Raw genomic sequence first — 13,338 nt, 5'->3', positions numbered from 1 at the left:
GAGGTTTAGATTGGATGTGAGGAAAAATTTCTTTACTGAAAGAGTGGTGAAACATTGGACCAGGCTGCCCAGGGAAGTGGTTGAGTCCCCATCCCTGGAGGTATTTAAAAGACCTGTATTTAAAAGACATGTAGATGCGGCACTTAGGGACATGGTTTAGTGGACATAGTGGTGTTGGGTTGACGGTTGGACTCGATGATCTTAGAGGTCTTTTCCAACCTTAATGATTCTATGATTCTATATCAAATGCTTTAATTTCTATTTGTGCTGTTTGAAAAACTTTGCAAAATTATTTCCTCATGTCTTCCTCTGACTTAGTACTGTTTTGAGGTAAACAAATATTTTAATGAACTCATTTCTCTTTTAAATCATGAAATATATTCATGCTTGATAACATGCATCAGTTCTTTCTATGGGAGGATATTATTACTAGAAATAATGTGGTGCATTAGAATTGCATTAGAATGTAGATTTAGGCCATATTTAATTTCCTCCTGAGCTCCGTGTTGTGCAAGAAGTGTACAAAATAGATGTAGTCAAAGGTAAAAATTGACAGAATCATTTTGTGCCTGCAGGGGTCAGCAAAGAAGTTGCACAAGTTCTGCCCCTCTCAATCTGCTCTGATTTCATTTGCTCTGTAGAGCACAGTGCACTCTGATAGAACCAGCACATATATTTTGAATTAATCAGTCAGCTCAGCATTAATAATTCAGTGCAAATTCTAATAAGCTGATCTGCAAATGTACCTTTGAAAGTCAATGGTAGAGCGCTCTTTCAGATTCAAGCTGCAAAATCTAAATCTTGCTGGAAAAGGATTGGAAATCCCTGAAACCTATGTTGTTAAACTCAGAGTCAAACTCAAAGCGTGACCTCTTCTGTTTTAATGAGTCAGCAGGCCGATGAAGAGAGGATACAGAATAGAATCTTTTTCCAAAAAAGGGTGTCTAGCAGTGTTGGGTTGTCTGACCTTCCTGTGGGATACTCTGCATGCATGTGGATTTAAAGATAGACCTCCAGCTCTGGGAGACGATAAGTAACATTAGTCATGATGGAAGATTTTTTTTTTTCCCCTCAAAGAGAAAAATCTGAGGATCTTTGGTTTCATTTCAAATGTTTTCTCACTACCAAATGAGTTTTCCTTTAACTCCAGAGTTTCTGCAAAAGAAAAGTCTATGTCAGTAAAATTCTGTAAGGAAATCATTTGTTTCTGACCAACCTTAGCTTTTGTCTGTTTGAGCCAACAATAAGTAATGGGAACTGCAATCTGTCCAAAGAGGACACGATTTTGTGGTTCCCACTGGGCAGCAAAGTGGCTGAGATAGGCCAGCTCAGCTAATGGCCGGCTGAAATTAGACATTCCATTTCAGGTCAGCAAAGTAGAATGAAATATTTCAGTATTTCCACATGCATTTTTAATGTTATTTTATGCATAGAATGGATACAGCAATAACAGTTATTTCATGTTTTATTAAAAACATGTCAAATTCCAGGCTGGTGTGACAGATTTCTTTTTTGGTCACCTCTGTATTGAATATGAAACAATAAATCAGAAGGTAAATTATTTCTAATATTCCCAAATAGAGTTAGCAATGGTATTTTGTAGAAAAATGTACACATCCTGGACATTTTTAAAATAAAGAGAATGTATACACTGAGGAATAAGAAAATTACACTGGGCACCATTACCCTTATCTTTCCTGAAGTGCAGTTCTCAATATGAACCACAGCTGATACTGTGGTCTTAGCCTGTGAAGGGAGAGGCCCTTGTCCCATATTCAATGGAGAATATTCCCACTTATGCATCCTCCTTTGGCCTTTTCCTTTTTTTCAATAGCTTGGAGGTTGTGGACTATTACAGTTCTTAGTTTCCTTTCAGCTTTACCGTTGCCTAGTGAATTGTTCCCTATCCAGTATTTTTGCAGTTTATTCTTCCTGCCCAAGTGTTAATTTTTACAGCTGTCTTTATCCAATAGCATCTTATTTTTTTTCTGGAGTATTTTCTTAGTTTCTCAAAATCGTTTTGAATTGTAAACCTGTCCTTCAACATGCTTGTGGCCCTTCTCTGCTTAGAGTCACTTGTGATTTTAATGTGTATTTTCTATGCCATCATGCAGTTTGGTAATTTTTTTTATAATCAAAGTGGATGTCAAAGTAATTTATTGTAGTCCTTTAAAAAAAAAAAAAACAAACAAAAAACAACCCCCAAAAAACAGACAGGGGAAGTTATTATTAGTTTGCCAATAATACATTCAGATGGTCAGCAACACCTGTCTTAAACTGAGAAATAATTTTTCATTCAGGACCCTCAACTCTCTCTAAGACCTTCAGTTGCTATGTAGCCTAGAGTAATGGAAAATAGAGAACTCCCAGGTGAATTTGCTGTATTGAACAGTGTGTGCCACATAGACAAAGGCCCAGTCTTGGTTGTCTCACAGGAATATTCAACAATGAACAGAATTTGTGACACTAATAGCAACTAAACTGTCTAAAAGAAAATGAAATTTGCTTGCCTTCAATTCCAGGAATACAGAGAGATTTGTTTACCTGAGCCACACAATTTCTGGTCCCTAAGAATGAATCTAATAACGTAAAGCCTTTGGGCCTGGTCTCCAATGTACTAAATTTTACCAAAGGCTCTGTGCCTAGTGTGACTTACATTCAGCATGCTTAGCCAACAGGAATTAGAGAGACTTAATGGATCCAAAAACAATATACAATCAATGCTAGAGGGCGTTTCTTCCTCTGCTAGGAGAGACTCATTGACTAAGGAGCCAGGATAGCTGGTATTAAAAAGTAGGTGGTCACAGCTAGCTGAAATAAATCTCACCACACCATGTCTCTCTGCATGTTCTCCTGTCATAATGTATTTCTAAATCCATGGGTACCTAGATCTACCACTACATAGCATACAGCAGTGATTTTCAAGCCTCAGTTCTTTTGGTACTAATGGAGAAGTGGATTGAGAGTATAGCAAATAAATTAAATTAATTATGTAGGAGGCAATGAAATACGACTAAATGCATAGGGATCTTGTTCCTGATGATGCATCTGAATCATTCACATCTTCTGAGCTGTTCAGTTTCCTGGTGGACACAGTCCTATTAGAGAGTTCTGTTCAAAACTACCTACAAAGAAGTATAGCTTGTGTAAATCTAATTTAAAAAACATTAGCAATTATTATGCGAGCCTTGGTTTATATTTAGATTGTTGTTATCATTCACTCAACTTATAATGCCTTTGGACAGGGACTGGGTTTGTTTTATGGGAATTCTGAGACTGTAAGAACTGTAATCAGAGTTGCTAGCCTTTGTTTTTGTACTTGTCCTGGTTTTGGCTGGGATAGAGTTAATTTTCCTCCTAGTAGCTGGTATCGTGCTGTGTTTTGGATTTAGCATGAGAACAATGTGATAACACACTGATGTTTTAGTTGTTGCTAAGCAGTGTTTATACTAAGTCAAGGACTCTTCAGCTTCCCATGCTCTGCCAGCGAGGAGATGCACAAGAAGCTGGGAGGGAGCACAGCCAGGACAGCTGACCCAAACTGGCCAAAGGGATATTCTATGCCATATGACGTCATGCTCAGTATATACTGAGCATGGGGGGAGTTGGCCAGGGGGCAGCAATCACTGCTCGGGGACTGACTGGGTGTCAGCTGGCAGGTGGTGAGCGGTTGCATCACTTCTTTTTTTTTTTTTCCTCCTCGGACTTTTGTTTTTCTCTCTCTCTCTGTCTTTTCTTGTTTTATTTTCCATTACAATTTACTAATTATTTTTTTTTTTTCCCAATTATTAAACTGTTCTTATCTCCACCCACGAGTTTTTTTACTTTTGCTCTTCCGATTCTCTCCTCTATCCCACCAGGGGGCAGGGAAGGGTGAGCGAGTGGCTGTGTGGTACTTAGTTGCCGACTAGGGTTAGACCACACAGTACTACAGGTAGACAATATCTATGAAAGGACAATCTTTAGTGGGAAAATAGTAAAAGGAGGTTTCACATACCCAAAGCAAGTCTCTACCAAAAAAAAAAAAAACCCAAACCAAAATGTACAGGTGAAAAAGATGTATCAATTTTAAGGATTTACCATTAAGTATCATGTATTGGAATTTAAATCTCTCACAAAGGTAAAAATAGCTGCCAGTGGTGACCTCAGACAAAAAGTCTATGTAGTAGTTGCACCTAATCACATCATTTTCTGTGACACCTGAAGGATTTGTCACACTGTATTTGGCTTGTGGGAGCAGTAATGCCTCAAAGTTAACGGGTAACTGTTCTCCTACATGCATAACTGCACTGAGGAGGCCAACAAACACATAATCCCAGTGTAAACTCCAGATTTCTGTGGGCAGAATAATGTTTCCATGTTCCTTTCTACAATGACACCTGTGTTCTTAGAGCCAGCCAAAGCCAGGCGAATGACCTGATGTAAATTGAGGTAATTCTGGTTACTTCAGCAAACTACCAATAGCTCAGACCAGAAACACTTGGTCTTAGTGCTGTCATTCTTGGACTTGACTTCATTGTGTCATCATCTCTAATATTGCAATGAAACATTGAATGTAAGCTGAACACTTAGTAATGTGCAGTTTTTAGGCCCCAGCCCACTAGACTTCTTTGATTTCAGATTTTATCCTGTGTGAGACTCTTCCATCTCTCATGGCTCCTCCTGCACACTTTTGGCATAGACTTCTGACCTGGTACAGGCCCCTCAGATGACTTTTGGTCCCCCAGACTGCATACTTCCTTGGGTGCTAACAGTTTATCTCTTACAGGCCACCTAGTAATGAAATAACGCAGATGGCAGGAAAAAAGAAAAAAAAAAAAAAAAAGAAAAAAATAGACTGTTCTTTGCATTAATTATCTCAAGAGAAATAGGAAGATGGATGAAACACTATAAACAGACTTGCATCCAATTTTCAGAGCCTGTTTTCTCATCACTCAAATGTTCTTTGGTCAGAATCTTCCTGTCCTGGATGTGACAATTCTGGATTAGGGACTTCCACCCATGCCCATAGCGATGGCTGCTCTTTTCTGAAACCACTGTCATCTTCTGGTGTCTTTTCTCTGAGATTGTATCAGTCTTTCACGCTGCCTCTGCTTTAAAAGATTGGCTTCTACAGATTTTTTTGTCCTTTTTTGTGTGTGTGCGTGTGATTTCAGACAATCTGACATCTTTAAAATTCATCCATCTTGTTAGCCTAATGTGTTTTCAGTCAGATGGGCACTTAAGGTTTTTTTTTTTATCCTCTATTGTTCCTGCACAGGTAAAAATCCAACTTGACCCTATTGGCAATGTTTTTTACATGTGCACACTGATGTATTCAAAACCCAGCCAATAATTCTTAAATTTTACACAGACTTTTTTTTGCAAACAGTCACTTGCTGCAAAGACGCAAGAAGCAGATGAAGGCACTGTGAACCTCTGAGAGACTAGCAAAGAAATAATTTAGTAATCTTCTTCAGCAAAACTGCTTTCAGGTAGGTTTTTCCTGAAAGAATTTTTTCAGCTGATTAAGGTTACTTCTTGGTTGCAAAAGCATTATAGTAAGGTTCAGGTAGCATAAAGCTTCCAAACATTTCTCTAGTTTCTAAAAGTCATCATAATTATTTATAATGTGCCAAATTATTACATTCTTTAGTATTTAAATGGATGCTATTTTAAGCAGTAACTGAAAAACAAAGTAATTTAAATTCTGTTCTGTTATTTCTCATCCATCTGTGTGCATCATGCTTGCTCTAAATCTGAAGAAATTTACAGATTTAGAATAATTTTTCTGCAGTGCTTTCAATTCATTGTTCAATTTTTGAACCTATAACATATTTTCTGCTAGCAACACAGATTCATAGTTCTTTCTTTGCTGATATTAATCTAATTCTGAAGTGCAATTATATTGTATTTCCTTGCTGTTTGAAAGTGTAGAAAGTCTTTATTGACCTTAGTGTGATAGAAACCTGTCTTTGGTACAGTAACCAATAAATCTTGGAGTTGAAATATGTCTGCTTTAATCTTCACTGTAATAAATTAAGCTTTGAGTTTAGAACTGCTAAGATTTAACTCAGCCGGCTGTTTGCAGAAGTCTCCAAGCTGTCTTTTCTGAGGAATTGGTTGTGATATTAGGATGCATTAGTAGAAGAGTAAATCTATACACAGGATCTAAATTTGGGCACCAGCTATAAAATGGTGGTTGAAGTATACAGTCGGGTAATGTATTATGTCTGCTTTTTGGTCAAAAGTCAATAATTTATAAGGTTTAAGAATATTAGTGATTTCTAGTTTGTACAGAAAACTTGTATACATATATTACTAAGATTCCACAGAACTTGTTTTTGGGGGTTTTTTTAAGCAATTATTTTTAATATGAATAATGACTCATGCATTAGTCAGACTGTTGATTTGAAGGGTCATTTCCAAATGCCATGTAGTAACACAGTTCCTGCTACTACTCCCACTTGTGGGGTTGGTTTTTTTTTTTTCCCCTCTATCTAATCTTCAGAAATTCAACTGTGTGATCCTTCACTGTCTGGCACTCCTTCAGAAATAAGAGTCAGACTGTAGATACTATTTAGCTATCAAGATACTTAATCTCAGAGCCTCAGGAAAACATGAAACACTTCCTCAGAATGGTAAATGTGATATCGTTGATTTAGCCATTCAAGAAAAGCACCCATGAGCTAGATTGTACCATGGACTTAGAAGAACCCTAGAGCTTACCGAGGATATCCTTTCCAAGAGCCTTATGAAACACTGCTGGAGGAGGCATTAGCCAAAATGATTACCAACATCATGGCAAAGTTCAACAGTGGCAAGACTCAAATCCTGCGAAGGCTTAGTGTGATACTGTCAGTCCTCCCTGTGCAAGCTTATTGTCTGTGACTCCTGCTAGGGGTAGGTGGAGTGGCTGTGACAGAACTTCTGTCAGCAGACAGCAGCCTTGAGTGTCATCCACCTTCCCCACATACTTTGCAGTTCCTCTTCAATCCCTCCTCTCTTTTCCAGCACAAGCGCTGGCTGTTGTGAGGCTGTGTTGTTTTCCATCACACAGGCTATGCTGTGCGCTTGCTGACCTGACCTGTGTGGAGCAGTGTGGGTGGGAATCTTTCTTCCTGATGAGCTGGTCCCTCACAAGTTTCCTGTATCTGTTTCAAAACCAGAAAAAAAAGAGTTCTTTTCTTGTCTGTCTTCCCCATTTGTTTGGTTCTCCCCCTCCCCCCTCCTTGGCTCCAGCCAAAGTGGAGCAGAGGATGCTGCTGCTGTGGGAAATAAACTTCTCTTTCCCTGTGAAATATGAAAACACTCCGGGTGTTCATTTTTTCCACCTTCTGTACAAACCAGGCTTTGTCAAGCCTGAACAATAGACAGCATCTCCTGTTTTTCAGAACAAGGTGGTATTTCTTTTTTTTCCTGACTGAGTGCCTTTTCATCAGAAAGCAAAGATCCATTTAAACTGAAAAGCTTTTGTGGCAATATATTAGTTTCATCAAAAGTTCCCTAGTGGGGAACACTGAAAAAAACCAGCAAGGCCTATCCTTCCCCCAGGCAGCCAGGAGCATAGAGTTATGGCACTTACCTGACTTGCGGGAAGTGCAGGTCCAGCTTCATGCTTTGCCTAATTTAGAAGAGAGACTGGAACCAGTCTTCCAGCATGCTGGGTGCATGACCTTAGTGTCAGACTGCTCAGAACATTTTTCGGTGCCTCACAGGATTTTTCTAAGACCTTTACATGGTCCTAGTTTTAGCTTGAACATTTTTGCAAGATAGATGCAAGGGATGCATGTTCTAGCATTGTATCTCATCAGGAAGAGATTCAAAAGAATTAAAAGCTCTGAGAACAGTGAGTTGCTGGGAAATAAAAGCTCACAAGCTGATTATTTCTGTACACATTTTCTTAATTGTAATTTCTACAGACAGAAACACTGGAGGAGGGACATATTGGATCATGAAGTCAAGGGAAGAGTAAAACATAGAAGAAACAGTTTGAAGTAGGAGACAACTAAACGACTAAAGTCGTAAAACCTGCTGATGTGGTGCCACTTATTTCCCACTCCAGACTAATCCCTTCCCTCTACTGGCAGAAGCAGACACCTTCCTCAATGAAACTCCCCCCCTTCTCCTGGGTCACTTTTCAGCTGATGCATTTCCTCAGCCTAGTTTATCATTCAGCAGCATGCATGCCTGAACCAGTTCTTTAAGGGCAGCAACGTACAGATAATATAGGAGTTGCAGGACACCCCTTTCAGCAATGATATTGTGCATGCGAGCTTAAACTGAGCATGAAACAACAGCAGAAAGCTCTGGAGGAGATCTGTTACTGTTTAAATCATTTACCTATCAAGTATAGCACTTTAGAGATTCATGGTGGCTGGTTGAAGTCCTAGCTCTAGTGAGAAGCTCAGTGGACTCTTAATAAGAATTTCAGTAGAGCCAAGGATTCAAAGGCATTGCCCTGAAGAGGTTTCAACCTTACCTGAAAAAAATTGCCTGCATAGAGCCGTTCCTGTGTGCAGTCTCAAAGACGTCCCAGGTGGTAAGTCTATACAAACATACAATAAGAAATCAATAAAGACAGAATTTAAGAGCAATAAAAGTCACACAGGAACAAAGTGGAGAGTAGCATGAGTAGGAACTGCCTGCTAAGATCGCATTGCTGCCTCCTATTGTTTTTCAAATGTATACATCTTTGGCTTGGTTTCTAGAACATGCCATAGGGTCATCTTGCTGTCTTTTGCCCTGGACAAGCATTCTTTGTGTACTGTGAACAGAGCTCTGCGTTGAAGGGGAGTATATCTTACTCAAAAGGCACAGAAAAGCAAAAGGATATGTGCTAGCAGGGAAACACAATAGGGGCATTTGCACTTGTTACTTTTATTCTTTGTGTACTGTGAACAGAGCTCTGCGTTGAAGGGGAGTATATCTTACAAAAAAGGCACAGAAAAGCAAAAGGATATGTGCTAGCAGGGAAACAATAGGGGGGATATGTGCTAGCAGGGAAACACAATAGGGGCATTTGCACTTGTTACTTTTCAGAAACAATTGCAAAAGCAAAAAAAAAAGGTTGTTTTCTCGAGACTCCACTGCTCATAAAGTTTCTATGGTTGCATGGTGAATTGCTTTTTTTTGTGACAGGTGTGAATATATGCATTACCTGGGAAAAGAAAGTGATAAAATTATTAGTGTATACTCACAGTAAATTTCATATTTGATTTTAAAAAGGCATTAATAATAATAATAATAATGTTAAGTGCCTGTTTATTCTTACAAGCAGAATTAAAATCAGACGCAATCTAAAGCACTTATCTGTATGTGAAGATTTTATTGTGACTACTTCCAGGTTTGGTGAACTTACCCTGCACGTCCTGTTACTCTGTTGATGGCTAAAGTGACTGAGGTGCCTCAGGCTGCAGTTAGGAAGCAGGTGACACAGGTAGCACAGACTTCTTCCTCTCTGTGTTGACAGAAATGCTGAGCACAGAAATCTTTACTTCTTGTTGACAGATATCTTCAGTTAGTCTGAAGATTAGATCCATATATAAGCTAAAAATAATACATAGATGGACAAGATGTAATTTTCAAGTTGTTTTTGTTTCTGAAATAGCTAAAATATCTCATTCGAGAGCAAAAACTAAAAGCTTGTTAAATAGTATTATTAAAGGGTGCATTCTAGTTGAGATTTTGAGAAATTTTCTGGCAGCATATTTTTCTCCTGGGAAATACTGATTTGGAAATGTGATAGTCTGGACATTCTTTTTTTAAGAGAAAAAATAAACAGATCCCACTTCATTGTGAAATGTTTTTTTAAAGTTATATCTTATAACATTTAAAATGCTAAAAAACCTCATTAATAATTCCACCAGAATTGCAAGATTTTGGGATGTAGGTATAAGAACAGTGGCTTGTTTTCTTGGGAAATCTTTAAAACATTTGTTAATTTTTCTTCCAAGAACATAGGGAGAAGAACTACTTTAAATCACAAATAAACCTTTGGTATGTTCAAGCCTGTTTATACGCCACTGTATATGTGAGGTGAGTTCTAGGAGACAACAATTCAACGTCAACCCTACATTGTAATTTGACTGGCTTGTCATAATAATACTCCAAAACCTGCTTTTTCCCTATTGCTATTATTCCTTTTTTTTCCCCAAAAATCACAGAAGAATCAGTTTGAACCTTTTTTAGAGTCTGCCTCATTCTACTGATTTTAAGAGGCATTGAGTCAGACCAATAGTTAACATTACACGTTGGCCATAATGTCTGATATTCAAGGGGGTGTGTGTATATATCCCATTTTCCAACAGCTTCCTGTAGTTGGCTGATCTCATTTCAATGCATGATTATAAAAACACAAAAGTAGCGTATTTCTTAGCTGGATAGACATGTTGCTATTTATGGCTTTTTAGTCATGTATATTTATGAGCTTCTAAAATTATATGTCCGATTTGAGAACTTCTTTAGTGTCCACATCTCATGAACTATAAAGTAAATGTATTCTTAAAAGAACAAAGCTATGTCCTTACTCGTTATCTAAATAGCCACTCCGGTGGTATTTCTCTCTGGGTAGAGTCTCTAGTGTCTAATAAGGGATAGACTCATTCTGCAGCCTTAGTATAATTCAGTTTAAAATTCACTCAGCCATGAGATACAAACCCCTTGGGAAGCACATGTTGTTAGTTTCAGCACTATTTGAAAAATACACTGGTGATTAAAGCAAAGGATGAAAGGGGGGGACAAGTAGTGGGATGGACTGAGTGGACCCGCAGCACAGGAGAGAAGGATGCAACAGCCATGGAAAGTGAGGCAGGGGCAGGAGGGAGAGCCACCATGGGGAAAAGGGGACTGGGAGGGCATGCTGTGGAGTTGTGCTAAGGGGTCCAGTTGGGGATAAGAGGCTGTAAAATGGATGGAAAGTTCAAAGGTCTGAAGAAAATAAAATACGATCAGAGTAAGAATCATTACACAGAGCATTACAGTAGTAAGAGCCTCAGATGACTGGCAGGTGAAGAAGGTTTGGTTTTTTTCTTCTAAAAAGATTGTTTAAAAAGAATCTTAAAAATTTACTGCTGCTTATTTTGCCGAATGGGATTTAAAAGTGGTATTTTAAGCAAAGCATTCTCCAGTATATGTGGTAAATATAATGGCACAGAAACCACTCCCTGTGAGCCTCCAGCCCCACAATCTCTAGATTATCAGCCAAAATATCCTGAAATACATTAATAATTCTAATATTCTTAAGCTTTTTGTGTAAGGAGAGAGTTTTTCTGCTAAATACAGATTTGGATAAACCGCTAAGACCAAGTCTTGCTCCAATTTCAATAGGAAAGATCTACCTTTCTCTCTGATTAAACTGAACTGTTAAGGCATTTTTATACATGTTAAAGAATATACAAAAGTTTCAGGTAATTTGATTTAAAAGACTTCCAGGTAAGAGCAATCTGCAAAGCACTTCTTTGTCAAAACTTTGACTGGTTGTGGTATAGAAGGCAATACAGGTAAACACAATTTACACATCATTAAACTGGGCAACAAAGAGCAACTGAGTTTGTGTTTACCACTGCACTGCTGCATTGGCACATAAACTATGGTCCCCTAATTAGTAGTAGTGTAATGATAGTAGTGTAATGATTAGGGATCCACATAGTAATAAAACTGCTTGTAGAAAGGCTGCTATAAAAAAATCTGCAGTAATTTCTAAAGTTATTTTGTTGTCTCCAAATTAGATGAGGGGAAAATAGCATTTAAACCAGGCATTTTTTGTAGTATTGTGGATTGCGTGTCTGAGAAAGGTTTTAGCAGCCTAGGCTTGCAAGTGAAGAAATGATTGTGAAAGCAGTGACAGCTGCAAACACGAATACTTAGCTTGTCAGGATCCTATCTTTACTGAAGTTGCAGTCTGCAGTTGACTGGAAACTTGAGTTGCAGCAAGCAATTGATCTTACTGAAGCACTCTACAGTAAAACATATGCTGAATAAATTGTAGATGGGTTAGTCTGAATGCAGACTAGAAACTTTAAGGTTTAAAGTTCTATTAAAATCCTAACAAAAATTTATATTCTTTTATATTTTACAATCTGTCATCTTTGGTAATCATTAATCAAAGTAAAGGTAATTTTTAAATAGATTTGAATCTCAATGTATACTTAAATTTTGGAGGTTTTAAAATTATTTTTTTAAAAGCAAAGCATTTTCACAAGCGCATTTAGAAACTTTTGAGTTTGCTGAGTCTGGTGACCCTTGTGCTCACATGACATATTCTTTTATATTTTACAATCTGTCATCTTTGGTAATCATTAATCAAAGTAAAGGTAATTTTTAAATAGATTTGAATCTCAATGTATACTTAAATTTTGGAGGTTTTAAAATTATTTTTTTAAAAGCAAAGCATTTTCACAAGCGCATTTAGAAACTTTTGAGTTTGCTGAGTCTGGTGACCCTTGTGCTCACATGAAATACTCATCCTGATTCAGTCATTTTAAGGGTAGCACATGTGATTTTAAACATGTTTCACAGTACTGTTCTGTGAAATAAAAGAAATAGCCCTTAGAAGATCTACACAGCATGAAGAAAGCATTCTAGTGAAATAAATGGAAACATGATTGTACAATTCATAGTTTTCCAAGGTGGAAAACTTTACTACACAATCAAGTGAAGTTTCTTATTTATTTACATGACAGATCATTTCTTGTGCAATCTAGCAGTTTCTACTAATAACTAGGCAGTTTACATACACAGAATCAAGAAAAGAACCTAAAATATTAACTCACATCAGCCCTATTTCTTTGGTCCTAGTGGCATATTCTTACCGCATTTGCTGAGTACAAGCGCCGTTACATCATCTGGTTGAACAGTATAACTCTCCTGTCCTTCTTTGAGATGCTTCTCTGGGTAGATTGTAGATCTCTAAGTTGTTTTAGTCTCTTTTCTTCTATAAGTACAATCACATCTTTAACGTCAGCTGGAAGAAAATGGTTATTAAGGCATTAATCATTTAGTCTGACATGGGGGGAAAAAGTGCATGTAAAAGGCTTCAATTAGGCACATCCCTTGTTTTTGTGTGACTGATTCACTGCAGGTTTATGATATAATTGGGTTGATTTTCAATCTTGTTTTGGGAACAGCTGTGATGTGGAAAAATCTCTTTTTGAAATCTAGTGCACAAGTTAAAATGTAGAGAATTGCTCTCCCCCCTATTAGCTAAATTTCCTGTCACAGACACATGTTAAATACTGTAAAAGGAAGTCAGGCAAAAACACCAGGAGGCCTGCATGGATGAACAAGGAGCTCCTGGACAAACTCAAACACAAAAAGGAAGCCTACAGAGGGTGGAAGCAAGGACAGGTAGCCTGGGAG

Source organism: Aptenodytes forsteri, unplaced genomic scaffold (assembly GCF_000699145.1).
Source record: "Aptenodytes forsteri isolate BGI_AS27 unplaced genomic scaffold, ASM69914v1 Scaffold143, whole genome shotgun sequence".
NCBI classification, from domain to species: Eukaryota; Metazoa; Chordata; class Aves; order Sphenisciformes; family Spheniscidae; genus Aptenodytes; species Aptenodytes forsteri.
The sequence above is the reverse complement of the archived record's forward strand: the minus strand, read 5'-3'. Positions refer to the sequence as shown.